The sequence below is a fragment of the Rattus norvegicus genome, chromosome 11 (genome assembly GCF_036323735.1).
Source record: "Rattus norvegicus strain BN/NHsdMcwi chromosome 11, GRCr8, whole genome shotgun sequence".
Taxonomy (NCBI): Eukaryota; Metazoa; Chordata; class Mammalia; order Rodentia; family Muridae; genus Rattus; species Rattus norvegicus.
The window spans coordinates 42,364,596-42,387,314 of NC_086029.1; the positions used below are offsets into that span (position 1 = coordinate 42,364,596).

The 22,719-nt window shown below is 42.6% G+C and overlaps 1 protein-coding gene across 2 annotated transcripts in view; it reads right to left on the bottom strand.

The window, feature by feature from the left end:
• The window catches only part of LOC108352304 (uncharacterized), a 300,039-nt gene that overhangs the window by 237,841 nt on the left and 39,479 nt on the right, over window positions 1-22,719 (bottom strand). The gene's annotated exons all lie outside the window — the stretch shown is intronic.

Genomic DNA, 22,719 nt, shown 5'->3' on the forward strand with positions numbered 1-22,719 from the left:
GTCTAGGACCCCAAAGCATGAAATGGTGCTGTACAGAGTAGGCATAGTTAGTTCCATTTGTCCTAGTTAGAGTTATCAATGCTGTGATACATCACATGACCAAAGCAACTTGGGCAGGGTGGGGAAAGCAGTTTATTTGGCTTACACTTCCATATCACTGTTCATGACCAAAGGAAGTGAGGACAGGAACTCAAGCAGGACAGGAACCCAGAGGCAGGAGCTGACACCAAAGCCATGGAGGAATGTTGCTTACTGCCTTGCTCCTCATGGCTTGTTCAGCCTGCTTTCTTATGAAGCCCAGGACCACAGCCCAGGGAAGGCATCACCCACAATGGAGTGAGCCCTCCCACATCAATTATTAAATAAGAAAATGCCCTAAAGGCTGCCTACAGCTTGATCTTATGGAGACATTTTCCTAACTATGGTCCTCTCCCATGACTTTAGCTTATATGAAGTTGACATAAAACTAGCCCGCTCAGACCTCAATTAACCTAACCTAGATAATCCCTCACAGGCATATAAAAGAAAGGCTTGTCTTCTGGGTGATTCTTGAGCCTAACAAGTTGGCAGCATTATCAACAATAACTGTATTTCTTTCTCCTGAATATGCTGTGCCTCACGGCCAGTGAGATGGCTCAGTAGATGATGATGCACACTGCCAAACCTAATGACCTGAATTCAGTCTCCAGAAACTACATTTCAGAAGGGAACAATTGATTCACAAGAGTTGTCCTCTAATGCTGTGACATGCACACTCCTACACATGTGCACGCACGTGCACACACACACACACACACACACACACACACAAAACTGTAATACTGTAAACTTTTTTAAGTTAAACATTACTCAAGTCATTTTTTCCTTTGCTATTTGTGGTGGTTTGAATGAAAATGGCCCCCATATGCTGATAGTGAGTGGTACTATTAGGAGGTGTGGCCTTGTTGAAGTAGGTATGGTCTTGTTGAAGGAAATCTGCTACTAGGAGTGGGCTTTGAAGTTTCAGAAGCTTAAGCCAGGCCCAGTGGCTCAGACTTTTAGCTGTCTCCTGAGAGGCTGTGCCAGAGCATGACAAACACAGAGGGGGATGCTCACAGCCAACCACTGACCTGAGAACAGGGTCCCCATTGGAGGAGTTAGAGAAAGGATTGAAGGAGCTAAAGGGTTTTGAAGCCCCATGAGAACAACAATACCAATCAACCAGAGCTCCCAAGAAATAAACCACCATCCAAAGACTACACATGGACTGACTCATGGCTCCAGCTGCATATGTAGCAGAGGATGGCCTTGTTGGGCACCAATGGGAGAAGAAGCACTTGGTCCTACCAAGACTGGATTCCCCCCAGTGTAGTGGAATGTCAGAGCAGAGAGGTGGGAAGGGGTGGGTGGATGGGTGGGGGAACACCCTCATAGAAGAAAGGGGATAGGGATGGGATAGGGGGTTTATGGATGGGAAACTGGGAAAGGGGATAACATTTGAAATGTCTCTAAAAATATAAATAAATAAATAAATAAATAAATAAATAAATAAATAAATAAATAAATAAATAAATAAATCCAGTAAATTCATAGCTGGAGAAAATATCTCCATGTCAAAGTCAAGGAACTGAGTTCCACTGAGTGTCTTCTACTTCAAAGTCCCTCTTGAGCAGCCATTCTGGGGCCATTATCGTGTGCACACTCAATTAGTTTTAAGCATCTGACCTCTGGTGACACCGGACTCCTGTTCCAACAGCGTTTTCTGCTGGCCCAGCATTTCCAAGAGTCCCTTTTAGAACCTCTGTCATTTTGACTTTCAGCTCCTTCTCCAGTACCATGTCTGCCTGTGTGCTGCCATGATGATCTAAATCAGCCTCGATTAAATGTTTTCCTTTATAAGAGTTGCTGTGGCTGTGGTGTCTCTTCACAGCTAAAATAAATAAATAAATAAATAAATAAATAAATAAATAAATAAATAAATAAATAAATAAATAAAAATTTAAAAAAAAACCTAAGACTATTCAATTCCATAGTGTTTATTTTGAAGATAACGTTTTAATTCTTCAATTATAAATGAAAATAGCTATACAGTACTTTTTTTCTCTCTACAGAGAGTAACGACCAACATTGGGGATTAAGATACATGTTGCCTGTGAGTTATTCGATAGACCTATATATAACCAGGCAGAGAGTATACACTGGAATGATTTGTTTCAACCTCTGAGCACTGTTTTAGGGCATGGCCTTGATTAATATCCAATCAAGTGCTTGGATACAAGCTCTTGCCAAAAGGTCAAATCCCAGCCATTTATCTCGGAATATTTCTGGGGACACTCTGTTCCTTCCTTCCCTCCTTCCTTCCTTCTACTCACCTCGGTGCTTGGCTCTCTTAAGCAAGTACAGAAAGCTTTGTGTTAGAACATGTATGTACCTATGATCCTGCAGTGGACATGTCAGAGTTGAGATGTTTCTGCCCTTTCAAAACTACATCTATTTCTGCCTCTAAATGGCAAGTTCCTTGAATGAGCAAACAGCGGAGCTGCAAATGTGAACCACAGTAGTGGCTTTGACTTTCCCACACACCTTCCTTAAAACAGTTCTTCCCATGCCTACCAAGTCTGAAACCCAAAATCCATAATGACTTACCAAGATCAAGTCAGCTGACTAGGGGACTGACCTCTTCAAATAAAAAGTAGCTTTGGACCCAGCTGGCTCAGCAGATGATATGCTTGCCATGCAGCCCTGATACCCAAGTTCAATTTCCAGGGTCCACAGAAAAGAAGAATGGAAGAAGAAATCAACTGTCTTAGTCCACCTCCTCTCTCTCTCTCACTCTCTCTCTCTCTCTCTCTCTCTCTCTCTCTCTCTCTCTCTCTCTCTCACACACACACACACACACACACACACACACACACATCAACAACAACAACAACAACCAAAATTGCAAAATAGCTTAGTCCAACCCACCCAAGGCTCTTCAGCTGAGCTTTGCTTCTAGAATCTATCCAGTAAATTCACAGCTAGAGAAAAAGTCTCGACGTCAAAGTCAAAGAACTGAGTTTCACTAAACTTCTTCTACTTCAAAAGTCCCTGCTGAGCAGCCATTCTGGGGCCATTATCGTGTGCACACTCAATTAGTTTTAAGCATCTGACCTCTGGTGACACCGGACTCCTGTTCCAACAGCGTTTTCTGCTGGCCCAGCATTTCCAAGAGTCCCTTGTCAGAACATCTGTCATTTTGACAGTAAGCACGCACACACACACACACACACACACACACACACACACACACACACTGTCAGTGACCACCTTGCCCAGCCTGCTTTTCCTAGCTCTGTGATACCATATCTGGGAGTCCTATGAGATGTGAGGACTTAAAGAAAAAAAAAAAAAAAAAAACAGAGTACAGGAAAGGGGAGCTATGCTGGATGTAGAGCTCCACAGTGCTGCAGACATGATGTCACCCTTTTCCAGATCAGTGTGGAATGCTTGTGTCTGGATTCTCCTTTGTTAAATCTCGAAGCCCTGCTCCAAGGCTAGGTGAGGACTCTTTGTATGTGTGTGACTACAGGCCACGTGCAGTCCCTGACTCACTTCCAAGGACACAAAGGCCAGTTTGAAGAGTAGTACCCTACCAGAGTAATTGAAATCCTGTTGTTACAGAGCCAAAGAGTCCAGACAACCATTCTCATGGGTATCTTGAAGAAGGTTCATGAGAAGGAAAGTATTCTTTCCCAGTACACATAACAATGCCTCACTAACTATAAGGCACTGGGGCCCCAGTTGGTGGAGTTGGGGCTTAGGGGTGCAAATGAACCAGGCTAACAGTGTAGAGTTCCTTTAACTCGGAGACTCTTCCCAGGAGACCCATTCTGAGGCTTTTCTATGAACTCTTAGCATCTCCTAGGACCACAGAATATATAGAAGGAATAAGATTCCACTGCCAATCCTTGGGTACTGTCTTAGTCAGGGTTTCTATTCCTGCACACCATCATGACCAAGAAGCAAGTTGGGGAGAAAGAAAAGTCTTTATTCAGCTTAAACTTCCACATTGCTGTTTCATCACCAAAAGAAATCAGGACTGGAACTCAAGCAGGTCAGGAAGCAGGAGCTGATGCAGAGGCCATGGAGGGAGGTTTCTTACTGGCTTTCTTCCCCTGCCTTGCTCAGCCTACTTTCTTATAGAACCCAGGACTACCAGTCCAGGGACGGCACCACCCACAATGGGCCCTCCCACCCTTAATCACTAATTGAGAAAGTGCCTTGCAACTAGATCTCATGGAGGCATTTTCTCAAGGGAGGCTCCTTTCTTTGTGATAACTCCAGGTCATGTCAAGTTGACACACAAAACCAGCCAGGAGAGGTACTCAGATCCTTTCTCTGTGAGGAGAGCAGCAGAGTAGTCAATACTCAGAATTAATGATTCTCAGCATATTGCCTGGGAAAAATAATGAAGCCTTCTCCAACCAAAGCAATTTGTGATATCACCAAGTGACTCTGGGAGTCTGGTCATTAAATTTATTCTAAATACAATACAGGAGAATGACTTTAGCTCAAATTATGATATATCTATGACGCTCCACAGCCACCTGAGTCCAATGTAGCTGTATGATTTCATATCCCTCAGTCTCCATCTCTGACATCCAAGTTCATATGCCTCTCAATTCTGTTTGAAACTTCTCTAATGCTTCAAGCCTTAAGGGGTCTGTGAAAAGAATTGAATTTCAAACTATTCTTCCCTCAAATATTTTTAAGCCAAAAGCAAAATTTAAAAAGAGCCAGAAAAAAGGAGACCCCCCAAAGCACACCATGATCCAAACCATACCAAAAATGTGCTTTAAGGTATGGAATGGGGAATTTTCATTGAATATCTTTAAATGAGGCAGATGCTTCTCAGAAACCACCAGATCTACCTCTCTACTTTGACTTCATACTAACCAAGCCAGAGTTTATAGCTCCTGACTGTCTGAGAAGAAAATCTACTCTTTGCCTAAATAACTCATTCAGAAAGCCCCAAACACATCTGTCTCCTGGCTCTGGCTATGACTAAGATTTCCTAGCTGGGGCTGAGGAGTTGCTCAGTTGGTAAAGTGCTTGCTACACACACATTAGGACCTGAGTTCTATCCCCAGCGCCCATGAAAAAGAAGCCAAGCATTGTGGCATGTGCTTGCAAAATACAGGCCTATCCTTGGGGTTCCCTGGCTGGGATCAATGAGTCCCAAGTCCTTTGTCCTGAGGAATGACACTGGACTCCGACCTGTGGCTTGCATACACACATTCATGCCCACACATTCATGAATACATGCACACACATTTTTTAAAAGATTTTTTTAACAATAAACTTTTTTCTACACTCTTAATTGTAGACCCATTAAAGTAATGAGAACACAGTAACACAGCTTTGCATAGATTTTATGTAAATTTCTCATTTCCTTGTAGTCTTTGTTGCCCCTAAATGGCTTCTTGAAAACCTTTGGTTACTACTTGTGGCTTTCTATATTGGCTTTCTCCACTTCTTCCGCTCAGCCTCCTGGTCAACCTTACCCATGTTCAGCCATTGTTCTCCCATGGAATACTGCTCAATTGTGGCAGCTTTCTCCACTGCCATTCACAGATTCCTTCACAATGTCCTTGTTTAATACAGACTTGTATCTAACGCCTGGCACCACACTTAGCACAAAGTAGGTTCTCTCTCTCTCTCTCTCTCTCTCTCTCTCTCTCTCTCTCTCTCTCTCATGAATTACTGAAAAGAGAAGAAAGAATGTAACTAATTAAATCACGGTGTCCATGAGAGACTATTCCAGTGAGCATATGGTCTTCACCTTAAACACAGCCTTCACTGACGGTCAGTCAGGTGTTCTTGTAAGATGCCCACACGGAACAAGTCTGTCCATTCTTCATCATTACTAAAAGTGGGCTCTGCTCCTGGGAATGGCTGCTGGTATTGTCTCTAACATAACTGACAATGTATTTTCTTGGTGTTGAAATACCTATTATCCGAGGACTGCCATGGCTGTCTAAACATTTACACTCACTTGCTGGTGTGCACTCACCATCTCCAATTGCATTCCACAGTAGAGAGGAAGAGGCACATCGCTTGGTTTTGTTTTTTGTTAAAAATCTCTCCTCCTTCTGAGGTGAAGAATTTGTCTCTGTCACAGAAGTAAGATGGTGTGAAACCAAAAGAGACTTTTTTTAAATTCCTATTTTCTGAGATAAGCAAAATTTCTGCATTGTTCTCCCTCAGAGAAATGTCTCAAACTTTCTTCAAAAAGTTGATGGATTTAAAAAAAATAGCAATTGTTTCTAAGTTTGCCATCCTGGTATGGAGATACAACAGCTGGTGGTCTTTATACCTGGATTTACAGTCTATAAATGGCGGACAGTGGTAACAGTGGCATCCAGGTAACAAACGAGAATAGAAATCCAGTACCCCATCCCTGAGCTACACCACTGGCTCTGAGCTAGCTCGGTGCTTTAACAAGATCCCCAAGTGATTGGAACACTTGTCATATTTTGAGCAGCATTCCTGTGGTACCTCCAGTGAGAAGCCCAACTGCCTCCTCAAATTCTGTTCAGCATCTATGATCTATAAACGGAAGTATTAGCCCTAATGTACCATTCAGACCATGAGTCAGAACATTTTTAACTAGACATTAGGGGCCTTTAGCAGAAATCAAACTATAAATTATTTAATGATGCTAGGGCCTATTTTAAGGAAATAGAATGTTTGGTCAAGAAAGTATGAATGATTTTAAATCTATACATGTATATATGTATATATGTATGTATATATGTATAAATACAAAATTATATCCTCAAATAATTCAAATAGCAACTTCTATACACGTAGAATTCTAATTTCAATGTTCAAATGCTGAATTGTTCCCCTTGGCTCCTGCCTCAAAATAGACTCTCATAACTATCAAGAACCAACATAGCTTCATTTCTGAGTCTGATATAATTAGATTTTAATTACCCGTGGTGTATATAGTTCATTCCTCTAGATCCTGGGGGAATCTCTCCTTTACTTAGCTACACTGATCCAGGAGAAAGAGAAGATCTCCTACCAGATCTCAACAAATGAGCTTGGTCTAGAACTTCCTCTAGCCATATGGCCCCTGCATGTCTAAGTTTTTGGACAGAGACCGCCAGTAAGAAGTTAAGAGCTCCACACTCAGGAGTGGCTTAGTGCTATGGTGACATGCAGGCTTCCTCCTGACATGGATGTTGATGGTACTTCTTATCCTTCCCATCTTAGGGACAGTCCAATCAGTTCTGACATTTTTCAACTCTGTCACCCCTCTCTTTGAAGCTCTGGTCCCAATTTAGAGATTAAGAACAAATATATTCACATTGAGGCATGAAGTGTTTTTTTATTCTGTAGCTTGGTTTCTTAAGCTTAAAAGGAAAGAAACAAACAAACAAAGAATGAAACAAAGAAACAAAGAAAAGAGATACACTGGGGGAGAGGGAGTTAAGTTGACCAGCAAAAGAACTGAGACTAAAAGCAACTGAGCAGAGTCTGAAGTCGATGAAACACTGTCTCGTTCCTTTCTGCCTTCATCTAGCCAGGTCTGGTGACAGCTGGTGCACTGGTCAATCCTAAAGTGAAGAAGACACATGGGAAAACATAGGCTGAAAAGTGCTATTTCAAGCCTCTGAAGCTTTGAGCTTTTTCTCTCAAGACAGCAGAGGCCACCCAAGCCAACACAATCCCTATGCTTCTGAATGTAAATGCTTTTTGACTTACAGTAGGGTGATATTCCAGGAAGCCTACAGAAGTCGAGTATCCTGCATACACCTGACCTCTGACCACAACACATGATCTACACAGAAGACTGACATCTTAGAGCTTCCATTAGTACCAAATTGCACATAAAACACACTTGGCTTGACTATTTGGTATCTTTAAATACAAGCATCACAGCGCTTCTGTAGCCTTCTAGCATTCGACGTTATAAAATGTGCTGTGTGGAGTAACATTCTAAATGTACTTCACCCATTTCAATGGCTACACAGCTCCCCTCCATGACGATGCCACAATTCATCTGTTCTAACATGACTAGGTATAAGAGTTCTTACTTAGGTCTTTGCTCTGCTGAATGATTTTACCTGAGTTGCAAGCAGTACAACAGCCTACCTCATGTCTATCCACTCTGATCTATATATGTAGGGATGGCTTAAGGCCAGTGAACTGATCCCCATGCTTCTCCTATGGAAGATGTCCTGAGTAGGAAGCAGCTCTACACAGCCTGTGCCAGATGAATGTGCCTGGTTACAAGGTTAAACTCCATCATAGGGTTTCTCTTAAATTGTTTGTTTTAATTTTTCCAAGGAGGAAGTAAGTCTTCTTGAAAGATTGATGCACTTTTTAACCCTCTATTAACATGATTTAGGAGTATTTATCTTTCTGTAAACAAATACATTACATTAAATCTCTCTTAGTTCTATTAACTCCATGCCAGTAAACATGGAATTTCCAGAGCACCCAGAAAGACCTCAAGGCACACGAACTGGAGTCCTGGATCTCAGAAGCAACTGGAACCCTAAGTCAGTGTTCAGATTAGGTTTTGGGGTATTTTGCTGTTGCTGTTTTGTTTGCTTTACTTTGTTACCTTGACACAAAGCTATTTCTATTCAGGAAGAAGGAACTCAATTGGCAGAACGGCTCCATTAGATTGTAGGCAAGTCTATGGTGTATTCTCTTGGTTCCTAATTAATGTGAGAAGGTCCAGAAAATGGTGGAGGATTACAACATCTAGTGCTATGAGGTCATAGGAGCATCCTGTGGGTGGTACATGGGCAAGTGACCCTAGGATTGTATAGGAAATGAAACTGATCAGGCCACACACAGGGAGAAAGCCAGAAAGCAACCGCACTCCTCCATGGGATCTACCTCAGTTCCTGCCTCCAGGTTCCTGTTTGGGTTCCTGTCCTGATGTCCCTTTGCCATGAGCTCTAAGCTGTATATGATACAAACTCTTCACTTGGTTGCTTTTGCTTGTGGGCTTTATAACACTCAGATTGAGAAGGGACCGAAGCTCTTCCATACAGACTAATGAGTACACCATTGCAATTCCACATTTCCACCCCAAACCCAGACACTTCCTTTTCCATCTAGAACCTAGCTGAGAAGAAAGTACATTGGAAAACAGATGTCGCATGTGTGAACAATACACATAATAGATTTCCTTGGTCATGACACAAGGAGCCATGTGTATGAGGACTGACCATCCTCCTCAATCAGTAAGTCTTGAACTGTACCTGCATTTCAGACCCAGTCAGCAGCTACACATGCCAGAGGCCTTGGTCCCTTTGGAGATAAATCAGACACCAAGAACAAGGAATGTAACAATGAAGTAAAATTTAAGGGCTAAAACTTTGGGAAAGCTGTGGTGCTCAAAACAACAGTTTTTTTTTTAAAGCCAAAACCATGGGTGCCGTGAGATGTATCCATATTCTGTTACCTCCATGGTATAAAGCTGAGATTCAGAGAGGTTAAGGCATTTTTTTCTCAAAGTCACACAGCAATACCTTATTGATCCAGGATATAAATCTTCATCTTTCTCATGTACAATCCAGGCAGTCTCAGAACTCTTAGCTTTATTGATCCAAGAGTCACCTTCCCAAAAGTTAGCCAACAATGGCATTCTTCTCTCTTTTGGCTTCATAAAATGAATAGCAAGTGATTTGGGTTTATAAGCCAGAATTATCAGTGTCCCTGCTTTAGCTATTGCCTTGGGGAATAATTAGATATCTAGGTCACTGCTGTTTTTAATTTGTACCTACCGTCTGCCCAGTGCCCTGTGAAGGGACACGTAATCAAGTCTTTTGGCTTACTGCTGAGTGCTCCCAACCCCTGAACTCAGAGACTGTGGGGAGAAAGAGGGAGTTTCACACTAGAACCCCTGGAGGTCAGCCGGGATGCAGAGAGAGAGTGTCTCAGAGTGCAGAGGGACACTCAATCACGGAAGCACATTTACTGGGCGAAAGAACATACCCCTGAGGTTTGTTCTAGAAAAGGAGTTTATGGGAAGAGTTGGGGAAGAAAAGAAAGCCCTTGGGTCCACCCAGTGTCTCTGGAGGAAACAACAAGGCAAGATCCCTGGGACCACAGCCATCGTCCCTTAGTGATAGGAGGGCCATAACCAAGGAGGAGGGAAAAACTCCAGTGACTCAAGTAAGTGACATTTTAATGCAATAGTTGAAAAAAAATCAATATTCAATAAGAAGCAAAATCTAATTCTTATTATTAGTTTTCCCTTTTATTTCAGGATCTAACATGGGTTTGTAGACACAGTTAAGCCACGATGCTCAGTAAACAGAGGCAACAATAATCACCTTCCTAAATTCTTCCTAAGTCTAGAGAGGAAAGCAGCACAAGATACCGTAACTCTATTGTAACTCTGCCCGAAGATTCCCAGGGAGCCCACAGCCGAGGAAAATGGCTGAAGCAAGCTATGGGATCTTAGAGTCCGTTCACGTTGGTTTTAGCCTGAGGCTGACTTGTGCCAGCAGAATTTGAGTGGAAGAATGGCAGCTGCAGCCTGAGCCTTCAGAGACACCCAAGGCTTCCACCCACTTTGCTTGCAGTTCTGCCGTACATCACCATGAGGACATAAGGCCCTGGGTTCCATGCTTGGTGAAACTCCTGTGAACCCAACCAAGATAAACTAAACTCTTGGCCAGAGTCCATCCATAACGACACTGACACCATCAGGGTTTCTGGCCACTCTCAGAGGTTCCCGGCAGACAGTACGACCTTTTGCTTGTGAGATTTTGTGACTGTCTTATTACACACCAGTAACTGGCTAATGCATTACCCATATGCCAAAAGCAATATGTGCTCAGACCAATGATTCTCAAACCTGTGCTCACCATGGAATTTCCTAAAGCATGTGTAGGGGCGTGGAGAGGCTGAGGCAAGAGCGTACCAGGTTCAAAGCCAGCCTGGACTATCTGATGAAATCCAGTCTCAAAAATAAACAAATAAATGCTTTCCCAGCTAGCATTTTGAAGTACTAATACTGTGACTTGGCAGTTTTGACTATTTACTGCTCTTACAAAGGACCTGAATTCAGTCCTCAGCACCCACAGGGAGCAGCTTACAACCAGCTTTAACTCCAGCTCCAAGGGATCTAACACCCCTGGCCTCTCTGGGCACCTGGAGAAATGTGTGCATACTCTGCACCATGCACACACACACATGCACACATGCACGCACAATATTTTAATTTAATGCCCACGCTCAGGTCTCTGTTTAGGCCAGTTCCCCCCAAGTCCCAGTCAGTATCTCCAGTTATACTTCCTAGTCAGTTAATCCATTTATTTGTGTTTTATGTGGTTCTTTGATTATCTTGAGACAAGTTCTCAGTCTTTAGTCCAGGCTGGTCTCAAACTCCATGCATAACAGAAAAACCTTGAAGTTCATACCCTTCCCCCACCTCTCAAGCATTGGGGTTATGAACATACACACCAGCATGCCCAACACTCTTCTTTTAAGACACAACTTCTCACTATATTGCCCTGGCTAAACATGAATGCCTATCCTCCTGCCTCAGACTTCTGAGCAGCTAGGGTTACACCTACAAAGCAGCATGCTTGGCCTCCAGCTGTTCTTCAAAGTTCCCCCACATAGATCTAATTTTGCAGGTATGGTTAAGAGCAGTGATACAGTAAGGATACCCAAACATTATCTCAGATAAAGAAGTTCTTCTGTAGCCACATTTGCTGGAAGTGAACAATGCCTTCTCTCTACTGGAGATTTCAGAAGGCAACTGGTCTGACTGGGAGTGACAGAGCTCAGGATGGTCACTGGGTAAAGTGAGCAGGAACCTTGGCCAAGTGAGAAGAAGCAAAGGGTTACACTTAAACTTCTGCATATGACAATGTTTGGCGAGGTAGCAAGTCAGAGCAGATTTGTCAACAAGATGGCACAGACCGAGCCAAAGTGCTGGGCAAACAAGTGAGGGAGAGGACAGGGCTGGTGAGAGGGAATAAAAACCTACAACAGGAAATCAAGACTGGCCAAACGAGTACAGAGGATTCCAGGGGCCCTGGAATCATGGGGCATGTATGTAATCTTGGCCCTGGAACCATGGAACATGTATGCAGTCTTAGCCCTGGAACCATGGGGCATGTGTGCAGTCTTGGCCCTGGAACCATGGGACATGTGTGCAGTCTTGGCCCTGGAACCATGGGACATGTATGCAGTCTTAGCCCTGGAACCATGGGGCATGTGTGCAGTCCTGGCCCTGGAACCATGGGACATGTGTGCAGTCTTGGCCCTGGAACCATGGGACATGTATGCAGCCTTTGCCCTGGAACCATGGGCATGTGTTCAGTCTTTGCCCTGGAACCATGGGACATGTATGCAGTCTTTACCCTGGAACCATGGAGCATGTGTGCAGTCTTGGCCCTGGAACCATGGGGCATGTGTGCAGTCTTGGCCCTGGAACCATGGGGCATGTGTGCAGTCTTGACCCCACCAGATGTACATACCCATACTTTGAGTTTTACTAAGTCTTACAGAAGGTCCCACACATGTGGGAGTTTGAAAGGAATTCTGAGAAAGTCCAAAAGCAGATGTGAAGACACCTGTGGTATTCATCCACCCCCTGAGGACTATAATAAACTTGGGCACATCCAAGTTGAGATGGGACCCAAAACAGCAAAGATCCATGCAGAGAAATAGTAAAACTTCACATTTAATACCTGAGGGTCACAACCCCATAAATTCCAATTTAGGCTAGGATAGAGTTCAGGCATGCATGTTTTCAAAAATCATTGAGGTGGTTCCAAACGAACACTCAGCCACTCTAAACTCTTCACAGCCTCAGGACCAGACAGTGGACTGACAAGAGGCTGTGTGGTGCAGCTAAAGTGCTCGGACTGTTAATGTGCGTGTTAAATCCTCTATATGCAAAGCCTCATCCAGACATGATTTACATCTACAGACACTAATACAGAATATCACTGTGGTACTGCTCTGTCCGTTTTCCAAGAGAACAACGAAACAGATAATCACACCACTTACTGTTTCAGCTACTCTTTTAGATCTTCCAAATTGATCGTAATTTAATACAGAGGAGACAAATGACTATAAAACCCTGAGAGTTGGGTGGGAGAGATGGCTCTGTGGTTAAGAGCACTGATAGCCCTTCCAGAGGTTCTGAGTTCAACTCCCAGCAGTCACATGGGGGCTCGCAACCATCTGTGATGGGGTCCATTGCCCTCTTCTGGTGTGTCTGAAGACAGTGATAGTGAGTGTACTCACATACGTAAACTAAATACATGATTAAAAAAAAACCTGAGAGAGGTAGGAGAACAAAGTTTGGCAAAGCTCTTCTCACCCTTGAGCTTGCCTTTGGCTTAACAAGGATCCAGAAATTGCTACAACTTACTGGCACTCGTGGACACTGACATGTGGAGACAGATGTGATATGCAGGGAAAACCTAGAGCATCCTGAAGATACCGGCCAATTCAAGCCACTGAGCACCTTTTACACACTGGGTGTCTCTGCAACCATTTCTCATGGTTCCGGGGCTCAGTTGAGTTCTTCACAAGGGCATTTTTCAGACATGTGCAACTACTATCTTTCCTTGGCATATGCATACAGAAGAACAGCACATATATGCAGAAGAATAGCACATACATGCAGAAGACCAGCACATACATTCAGCACAGTATGTACATGCAAAAGGAAAGCACAGACATGCAGAAAAACATGTTCATGAAGAAGAACAACATATACATGCAAAGGAACAACACATACATGCAGAGGAACAGTACACACAAAAGGAAAGCACACACATGCAGAACAGTACGTGCATACTGAAGGAAAGCACATACATGCAGAAGGAAAGAAAGCTTTCTTGAGTTTCAATTTTATTGAAAACATTTTTTGTACAGTATAATCTGATTACAGTTTCCCTTCCTACTGCTCCTCCCAGGTCCTCCCCACATCCCCTCTCACCCAGATCCACACCTTTTCTGTGTTAGAAAACAAACAGGCATCTAAAGAATGCAATTAAAATATGATAAAATGAAGACAAATTGGAATAGGACAAGACAAAGAAACAGAAAGAGATAAAGAAAAAAGCACAAGAAGCACATAGAGACAGGGAGACACACATTTGCACACTCGGGAATCCCACAAAAACACAAAACCAGAAGTCATAAAATAGTCACAAAGGATCTACAAGGTAAAGATAAATTAATTAATTGCAAAAAAAAGTTCTGAATTAACATTATGAAACCAAGTACCTTCAAAACTACTGTTGACTTTGTGCTGGGCATACAGCCTGCCCTTCAGACAGGTTTGTTTCTGCAGTGAGACTACCTTGAAGAAAACCAAGTGGTCATTTACAGGTGATTATCAATTGAAGATAGCTTCTGGGTTAGGGATGGAGGAATATGTCCACCTCTCCTTTAAGGCCTAGGACCCCATCTGGTGCAGACTCATACAGGTCTCTGTGCATGCTGCCTGAGTCTGTGAGTTCATGTGTGCCAGCCCTGATGTCTCTAGATCCTTTGATGTCCTCCATCCTCCCTGGCTCCAACATTCTATCTGCCTCCTCTTCAAAGAGCTCCCTGATTCCTGAAGACAGAGATTTGATAGAAACATCCCTTTTAGGACTTTCTGGCTGTGGGTCTCTGTATTTGCTCTCTCCTGCTAAGGACGTTTGAGCAAGGCACAAATCTGAGTAGAGCAGAATGTCATTAGGAGTCATTTTACTGCTACATTCCTTTAGTAGAATAATAGTATTCGTTTTCCTCCAGTCAGTGGACTATCTACTCGTAGATTCTTGGCTACCCAAGCAGTATTGGGTATGAGTTTCAACTCATGGAGCAGGCCTTAATTCAAACCAGACATTGACTCCCACAAGCATTGTGCCACCAAGGACACAGCACACTTTCAGCATTGTCTTTGGAAGGGTTTGTGACTGGGTTGGTGTTTACCTTTCCCCTTTGGTAGGGAGGATAGTACCATCTAGTACCATGAACCTTCACTGTCACAAGGGTGAAGTCTCTAGGTAGTCCCCAGCCTAATTGTTCCTTTCCTGTGCTGCTTGTAGTAAAGGCATCAGCCCCATCATGAGATCGCGATTCTCATTACTTAATTGTCAACCAAATCTCCATCTCTAAATGCCATCAGAACCAGAAGTTAAAGCTGAAGTTCCAAATACAAGATTGAAAGCACCAGCTTCCCTTTTTCCTCTGTATTGGTAAGAAGAGCTTCCTACTCCCAGAATCTGAATGAGGAGGATTCTTAAAACGTGGCTTTCTAATACTGCAATAGTAGAGCAGAGTAATCCAGTCAGACAGTAGCATTCGGTCACAAGACAGCAGTTAGAAAGACCAGGTTGGGGTTGGGGATTTAGCTCAGCGGTAGAGTGCTTGCCTAGCGAGCGCAAGCAAGGCCCTGGGTTCGATCCCCAGCTCCAAAAAAAAAAAAAAAAAAAAAAAAGAACCAAAAAAAAAAGAAAGACCAGGTTGCTTTGCTGCAAACCAAGGTGGATATTAGATATAAATAAAGTTAAGAGCAAACCCTTTAGCCATCCACCCCATACAGTCCTGCTCGATATCTCAGAGCTGAACAAATAGGGGCAACTTACTAGTCGGTTTACATCAATTTCCTCATGGATACAGTATGTATAGCAGCAATAGCTACTCCATAGCCTTGTCATGGAGAGCAGATGTGTTGTATATATGAAGTACCGAAGAAATCCATATGGCATAGAGCTAGGCGTCAACAAATGTATGTAAGAACCATTGTGATGGCTTGCATATGATTGGCCCAGGGAGTGGCACTATTAGAAGATGTGGCCCTGTTGGAGTAGGCATGGCACTGTGGGTGTGGGCTTTAAGACCTTCATCCTAGCTGCCTGGAAGCCAGTATTGTGCTAGCAGCCTTCAGATGAAGATGTAGAATTCTCACCTCCTCCTGCACCATGCCTGCCTGGATGCTGCCATGTTCCTGCCCTGATGATAATGGATTGAACCTCTGAACCTGTAAGCCAGCCCCAATTAAATGTTGTCCTTATAAGAGTAGCTTTGGTCATGGTGTCTGTTCACAGCAGTAAACCCTAACTAAGACAACCGTGTGGACAAAGCAGTTCTAGAATCTGAGTGCAGCTGGTTGCTCTAATGCTGCTTGTAGGCAAATGCTAAATGCTGGACCCCAAGATCTGGTTGCTTTAAGAAGAGCAGATCCTCATGTATATCGACTTTTGTTGTATAAACCCTCCAAGTTATCCATGATTGATTAACAAGGATACCTACAGTCTGTAACTAGGCAAAAAGAGAGAGAATTGCAGTTCCCATGCTTGAGGTCTGAGGCAGAGACCTCAAGAGAGAGAAGGAGGAGGAAGAAGTTACCATGGGGTAGGTAGTCTGTGAGTGCATGGCCACGAGGACCAGCCTGTTGGTGTAGGAGCAGCCCAGACAGAACATGGCAAGTGATATCTCGGGGTTATTGACAGGAAGTAGACAAAACAGCATAGAGGGTTGATACCTGCCCAGCCCTAGTGCTTTAAGGCTTACTATAAATGTATTATTTTGGAACTATAAGATCAAAGGTGGGGTGTTTCTATATTCTCAAATAATACCACAACATCTGAGGAAATGGTTTTTCTAAGTGGTATGGTCTAAATATTCTTGACTTCCTAAAATCCATGTTCTGGCCCTAAGCTCTAATGTGATGACAGTCGAATATGGCACCACTGAGAGGCAATGAGGTTAAGATTAGGTCATGAGAATGAGAAAGGGGACTTCAGGATGAGTCTTCTGGGAAATAGCAGGAACAGGAGGAAAAGGAAGAAGAGGAGAAAGATGAACAGATTAAGCAAGATTTTCACATACACACCCAAAAATCCCTTGAGGGATCATAGGAGGTGGCATAAGGAGTAACAGCAAATACGAAATCACCTTAGGAAGGAATTCCCAGACTCCAGGTCTGTAAAAAATACATTTCTGCTGCACTATGCCGTCAGCATCTGGTATTTTGTTACAGCAGCTGGAACACACCAAGACAGAACCGCCACGAACAATATTAAGCAAGTATGAAACCAAATGATCCTAGAAGCATTCTGTGTGTGCAGTTGGCACACCTATGAAAGTCCTTCTCAAAAACACCATAATCACGGTGCTGAACATTCTAGAAAGCTATTTAAAGATAACTAGAGATCTTGTTTACAACCCAGTCTCTCTCGTCCTATAATTTCTAGTTCCTCTCAGACATCTGATGACATTATAAAATAACAAGTTTGAAGGAGAGTTAATTGAAGCTAGTTAAAGTTAATTGCCTAGCAAAATAGCAAGTAAATAAATAATTGGTATTAAATAGCCAACAACTATATCTTGCCTGGAGATGTACATTCGGTTTTTTGTTTTGTTTTGTTTTGTCTTTTGTTTTTGTTGTTGTTTCTTTTGTTTGTTTCTCTATCAGCATTTAGTGTGGCCCTGTTCCATTCTGTGTGACTGAACATGCTGCATACTACACACATGTGTGGTTAACATCACACAGCTACATAGTAGAAGCACCCAGGTCTAGACCAGCGGTTCTCAACCTTCCTAATGCTGCAACCTTTAATACAGTTCCTCGTGTTGTGGTGACCCACAACTATAAAATTATTTCTGTTGCTGCCTCATGACTGTAATTCTGCTACTGTTAAGAATCACAATGTAAATATTTTTGGAGAGAGAAGTTAAGGCTGAGAACCACTGCTCTAGACAGAAATCTGATTTGCTCAAACATTCATTCATCTCCGTTATTCAGGGATTAATCTCCCAAGAAGCGGCCTATAGATAACCCTCTCCACCTTCCAGTCTCCCTAACAAAGCTTCAGAAATGCTGGTTATCCCACCCTTCATCTCAAATACTCACTCCCACCTCACAGACGCTTGGCAGGGATGAACTTCTTGGTAGACAATCAGCCTGCAGGCCACACCAAGCCCACACATTTGACCTGATGCTCTGTTCTCTCCTTCATGAAACTCCGTAATGTGTTGGGTAATACGGCCATTTCTCACTGGCCCCTGAAAGCTCTGATACTCTCAATGCGTATGAAAAAAAAAAAGGTTCATTAAACTAGGTCCAGATATTAGATTGCTTGTATACAAATTGCCAACTGTGATGCATATATTAAACCAGAGACCTTTAAACACTTCCATGATGCCTCTAAATCCTGAGATTTTTAAATAGGCAGACTCTTGAACCCCACATACTACAGATTCTGTCTCTGTATTACATGGTGTTTGTTTTGTTAAATTGTCACAGTTCATCCCGCTACTTTAGTACATGCCTGGGTTTTCTCATTAGAACTGAAGTCAGGAAAAAACCAAGATTATACCCTTTATATATCCCTTAATACACAGCAACTTCACTCTGGACTCCTTTCAAAAAACCTTTTCCAGGAGCCTAAGGAAAGGGCTTTAAGAAAGAAACATGAAAGAAACAGTTTTCGAAAGCCAGAGGCCTTTTAGTCAGATGATACTGATAGCTAAGATTAAAAGGTAGGAACTTTTGAGCTCTTCTCTTCCTCTTCCTCTTCCTCTTTCTCTTCCTCCTCCTCCTCTTCCTTCTCTTCCTCCTCCACTTCCTTCTCCTCCTTCTCTCCCTCTCCTTCTTCCTTCTCCTCTTTCTCCTCCTCCTCTTCTTCTCCTTCCTCTTCCTCCTCTCACCAAAGGATTTCAAGAGACTGGGAAGGGTTCCCCAAAAAGACCCCAAAGTATTACAACTGCTTATTGTTCTTGTTGTCAACTTGAAACAACCTAGAGTCACAGGAGAAAAGGGGACTTCCCCTGAGGAACTGCCTCTGTCAGCCTGCCCTGACTGATGACTGATATGGGAATGTCTAGCCTACTGTGGGCAGCACCATCCCTATAACTGTGGGCCTGAGCTGTAGGCTTGCTGAGCACGAGCCAGAGAGTGAGCAGCAGCTTTCTCCATGGCTTCTGCTTTAGTTTGTTCTCTGACTTCCCTCACTGAAGGACTGTGACCTGGAAGTGTAATCACAAAAAAAAAAAAAAAAAAAAAAAAAAACTCTCTTTCCTCTCTGGGTTGCTTTGATCTGCATGTTTTACCACAGTCATAGAAAGCAGTGTAGAACAAGAGAAAATGTGTAGAGAAAAGGTGCAGGGGAACTGCATGCCCTGGGGGAGCTCCTGTTGGGTGCTTTAAGCAAGAACTGAGCTAAGGTCAGATCGTGAGTGTGATAACATTATGGTCAGTTGAGAGTCCTAATGACAACCTGGCCTTGCATACCTGTCTGTCACCATTGGGAGCAGGTGCCCTCCCCTTCCCAGGTACTCACTGGCATTCCCAATGAACTTAAGAAGAGATCTGCCCTCTGCTGCTCCTGGAGCCAGGCTCCCCTTAGTAGAGACATTGTTCCATATTTCCGAAGCATCATATTTTAATCTTCAAATCTATTTACTGTTATTTTCTCTCTCTCTTTCTATATATATATATATATATATATATATATATGTATATATATATATACCACACATTTGACCTGATTATATATATATATATATATATATATATATAGAGAGAGAGAGAGAGAGAGAGAGAGAGAGAGAGCAAACACACGTCACTGCTTTATCCTAACAAGAAGAAAATTCATCTGGAGCACCGCTATTCCCTACGTGGAAGAAAGAGGCCCCTCTATGGCTAAGAAACTTGAAGATGCTCTCTGAATACAGAGCAGAAGCCTTGCCATCCACTGCACATTGATTCTGGCTCAGAAGTGAGCTCAGTCCCATTAACCTGGGCCACATGCTGGGAAGTGGGACAATGTCTCACCGCAGTTAACCTGGGTCGTGTGCTGGGAAGCAGGAAGATGTCCCATGGCTCATCTTTCCACAGGCCAACACTCAAACCCAGACAGGAAGTCTGAGATGTTTCCATAGTGACTTCCAGAGATGTGGAGCCAGAGGCCTTTCCAGTTTATATCTTCCCTCCTTCCCTGCCCACACCTGAATAAGGAAGAAAAGCCTGGCTCTAAGCCTACAGGACTCAGACCCACAGAGTTAACACGAGAGGATGACCGGGGTCTCCTGTCCCATGACTTTTGTTCACAGTGGATGCTCATGCCTCTACTCACAGACTTCCCTCCCCAGAACGGCTGTCCCTTCACCTGGGAAGCAGCCGGAAGAGTCCCGCTGCTGTCTGAAGAGGATATTCTTCTACTTCAATGGCTGCCAAGGGCAGCGATGAGCTTTGGAGGTATGGCTGTCAAGTCACTCAGAGGAGTCTTCAAAGGTCAGAAAATGCTTCACTTAGTTGAGAGGCCATGCTGGAGCCATGATCAAGAGAGAGAAATTCTTCCAAACTCCTTTCTGGAGTCTACTTGTCTCATACAATTTTTTATTGTTCACTGAACCAAATGAAATCTAAATAAATAAGACATTAATAAAAGGAGGATTTGGTGCAGAATATGTTATGTTGTGGTAGAATTTCCAAAGGCTGGGAAGGGGAGTGGAGAAGTTAGAGTCTTTGAAATTCAGAGAATCACTAGATGTAGACTGCACCCAGGAATAAAATGGGTTAAAATGGGAGAATCTTTATTGAAGATCTTTATTGATTTATAAGATTTATTGAAGAGTCTTTATTGACCCATGTATGGTCTTTATTAAGAAAAGTTACATCCACATGTCTATACCCTAACTATCCACAAAGGTTCAAGGCAGGGGACACTGGCACTAGAGAGAAGAAAATACAATCCAAGCCCCTGACCATCTTGCATGTGCAGAGATAATCTATTAGCACACCTATTCAAACTCTAGCCAGTAATTTTCATCTTTCCAAAGACTGGGCAGTGCATTTAAAGTCACGTGAGAGATAAGATCCTGGAGATGCTAAGAGAAGAATCACATAGAGGGGGCAGCAGGGGAATAAACACAGAAATACAGAGGGGACACTGTGGTTTAACTTATGCGGTAAAGATGAGCTATTGTTTAAAATTGCATCCAGTAGGAATACAGCAACAGCATCTGCTGTCACCTGAGTTTTTGATCTTAGCCATTCTGACTAGTGTGAGTGATACCTCAGGGTTGTTTTGATTTGCATTTTGCTGATGTCTAAGGATGTTGAACATTTCTTTAGGTGCTTCTCAGACATTCAATATTCCTCAGTTGAGAATTCTTTGTTTAGCTCTGTACCCCCCTTTTTAATATAGTTATTTGGCTCTCTGGAGTCTAACTTCTTCAGTTCTTTGTATATATTGGATATTAGCCCTTTATCAGATGTAGGATTGGTAAAGATCTTTTCCTAATCTGTTGGTTGCCGTTTTGTCCTATTTACAGTGTCCTTTGCCTTACAGAAGCTTTGCAATTTTATAAGGTCCCATCTGTCAATTCTTGATCTTAGAGTATAAGTCATTGGTGTTCTGTTCAGGAAATTTTCTCCTATGCCTATGTATTTGAGAGTCTTCCCCACTTTCTCTTCTATTAGTTCAGTGTGTCTGATTTTATATGTAGATCTTTGATCCACTTGGACTTGAGATAAGAATGGGTCAATTTGCATTCTTCTACATGCTGATCGTCAGTTGAACCAGCATCATTTGTTGAAAATGCTGTCTCTTTTTCCATTGGATGGTCTTAGTTCCTTTGTCAAAAATCAAGTGACCATAGGTGTGTGGGTTCATTTCTGGGTCTTCCATTCTATTCTATTGATCTACCTACCTGCCTGTCTCTGTATCAGTACCTTGTAATTTTTATCACAATTGCTCTGTAATACAGCTTGAGGTCAGGGATTGTGATATTCCCAGAGGTTCTTTTATTGTTGAAAATAGTTTTCGCTATTATGAATTTTTTGTTATTCCAAATGAATTTGCAAACTGTTCTTTCTAACTCTATGAAAAATTGAGTTGGAACTTTGATGGGGATTGCATGGAATCTGTAGATTGCTTTTGGCAAAATGGCCATTTTTACTATATTAATCCTGCCAATCCATGAGCACAGGAGGTCTTTCCATCTTCTAAGATCTTCTTCAATTTCTTTCTTCAGAGACTTGAAGTTCTTGACATACATATCTTTCACTTATTTGGTTAGAGTCACACCACAGTATTTTATATTATTTGGGACTATTGTGAAGGGTGTCATTTCCCTAATTTCTTTCTAAGTCTGTTTATCCTTTGAATAGAGGAAGGCTACAGGTTTGTTTGAGTTAATTTTATATCCAGCCACTTTGCTTAAGTTGTTTATCAGGTGGAATTTTGGGGGACACTTAAGTATACTATCCTATCATCTACAAATAATCATATTTTGACTTCTTCCCTCCCGTATCCCTTTGATCTCTTTTTGTTGCCTAATTTCTCTGGCTAGGACTTCAAGTACTATATTGAATAAGTAGGGAGAGAATAGGCAGTCTTGTCTAGTCCCTGATTTTAATGGTTGCTTCAAGTTTCTCTCCATTTAGTTTGATGTTTGGTACTGGTTTGCTGTATATTGCTTTTACTATGTTTAGAAATGGTCCTTGAATCCTGATCTTTCCAAGACTTTTATCATGAAGGAGCGTTGAATTTTTTCAAATGCTTTCTCAGCATCTAATGAAATGATCATGTGGGTTTTTTTCTTTGAGTTTGCTTATATAGTGGATTGAAGAAATAGGAACACCCCTCCATTGTTGGTGGGATTGCAGGCTGGTACAACCACTCTGGAAATCAGTCTAGTGGTTCCTCACAAAATTGGACACAGTACTACCTGAGGACCCAGCTATACTACTCA